A 2504-nucleotide genomic window follows, 5' to 3' on the forward strand; every position below is an offset into this window, starting at 1 on the left:
TACGGGTTTGGGAGAGAAAGAATGGAGGAGAGGGAGGAGAGGAGATGGGGTGAGCCAACCCTCTCTGGAGAAACCTGGCTGCAGGCCAACCAGGCGGTTCAGGAGCAAAGCTGAAAGTGGTTTCCTTGTTGGTTATTTCTCCTAACACCCCTCCTCTCCTCTCCTCTGCACAGACCCCGTTCTGCAAATCATAGCTGCACAGCTGCATGTGTCACTCTGAAAAGAAAGAAAAAAAAAAACACTTACATCTATTATATTGCTGTTCTTTTTGTTTGGTGAGAGTTGTGGACATTAAAAAAATCTCAATTCTTTTCTCCTATGTTGACATGTGGGTCATCGGGGTTGCCCTGAGGTCAACACCTGGAGCTGCACAACCTGTAAGGAAGCAGCTAGATGGAGCCCTTTGTCAATTCTGATGATTTATTTAGTCTTAGATTTAGTCATAAAAACACAAATCAGTATAGATGTGATATTGCTTGACATTTGCACATTTGCTTATTTTATTCTGCACATTCCCATATATCAGATATTAGTTTATCTACCAACAGTCGACCTGTAAAAGTGCAGTAAAACCTAGAAACATAAAAACATTCATTCTTCTGAGTGTAAATTGAATGTATAAAATGTTTTATCGTTAAAATTGATAATAATATTTTATACATTGCTGGCTGGTTCCTCTGCGTTGTTTATGTAACCTCTTATTTTGTAAGAACAGTAAAGGCAATGATCACATTCATTTAATGAAGTTAAATGTCCCTGTGAGTGGTGTAGTAATAAATGATGTGTAGTAAATAAAGTCATAATATAATTAAGCAACTACAAGTACACTAAAATGCACACTTTTCTTATTTTTCCTCACAACTGCAACAAACTACAGTGTTTGCAATCTGTCACCATCTGAATAAAACAGATTCAAGTTAGTCAGCGAATGTGACGCCACAAAGTGAGCAGACAGCCTCCAGTAGAACCTTGTGTCAGTCCGGTCAGACTGTGTGCTGAGGCGCTCCTCTCATGCCTGGGAAAGAAAATGTGCTAATAAAAACGTGAAGGTCCACAACGGCGAGGTTCACAGGGTCAGCCAATGTTTGGGGTCACAGGCAGGTGGGCGAGTGTGAGAAAGAGACAAAAGGAGAGAGAGAGAGAGAGAGAGAGAGTTGAGTCACTTCCTCTCCAAAAAGTGAATGTTTACTTTCAGTCGCTGAGGAAATGACTGCATGGGCCTGCAGAGAGTTCACAGGCTACTCTCACATTTCTGTCTGCCTCTGCCACTCGCCATCACTGCATCATCGGCTGCCAAGACACACACACACACACAAATACATTGTAGGTCACAAATAAACCATCCCCGAGTATTATTAGTGCAATATAATCATCAGATAGTAATAATAAACAGAAAAGAGAAATAAACCACAGGGATAAAACAGCTTCTAACACACAGAATGAGATTATTTACTTTCAAAACGATAGTGGAAGTATTGAGATTCCTGACTTGAGCATAATACTGCAATGAAAACACACCCAGTAACCCCCACAGCACTACACTCCCTTCTTTATGCTTCACAGTGGGAACCACCCATTCGGGAACCATCAGTTCACCACCTCTAAAAACGATTCCAGGTGACCGCCTATTTTATTTTTTTATTTCCTTTCTCCATCTAATGTCATTTAAATAGCTGTAGTGTCTCTTCTTAATGCATCACTCTCTCATACTCACTTTGTCATCTTTATGATCCACAAGCTGTGAACTTTGGGGGCTATGTTGTTTTTCCGTGCCCTCCGCAGCAACTTGATGTCACAAATCCCATTTGTGGTCAGTTTGGTCAAAACCAGTCTGCATCCGTTCAAGTAAGTGTTGAAGTTAACTATTTTCAGTTTTAGCGAAAGAGTGAAATCCATATATGGCCTCGTAGTGTTTAACTCAAACAAATGTGAGCACACAAGCATCCAGCAGGTTCTGACAGCAACAGGAACCATTACCATATTTTACTTACACAGTAAAACACAATAACACATGAATGGTAATATGTTAGTTATGCAGTGTATTTTTAGTTAGCACACGTAAGCCACTGCTATTAGAGCAGACTGTCTGCTCATTCAAATATCTAATATCTGACTCATTTCTAGGGGTCAGAGGTTACATCTTAGGGATCAACAAGCTATCAAACACATTGTCATGCTCTAAAAAATGACATTCATGCATATGTATCTTTGCATTTTCTCTTTCTGACCCCCTGAACAGTAGCTGATCATCCCACACATGTATTTAACACAGATATTTCATGTAAACAAGCTGCGGGAAGAGGAAGGAGGATCTAATATGAAGTAGCCTTGACTCCACAAATATTATTATTTTAACATTTTAATAAATTCCACCTTTCTTAGAGAAATATAATCAGGTTATTTGTACGGCAGTGTGTTCTGAGACTCTGCATATCAGAGAAATTGCTTTGAACACTTTGGAGGGAGACACAACAAGGATCCTGTATGGATGTTTGCTATATAGC

This window comes from Anabas testudineus, chromosome 14 (assembly GCF_900324465.2).
Source record: "Anabas testudineus chromosome 14, fAnaTes1.2, whole genome shotgun sequence".
NCBI lineage: Eukaryota > Metazoa > Chordata > Actinopteri > Anabantiformes > Anabantidae > Anabas > Anabas testudineus.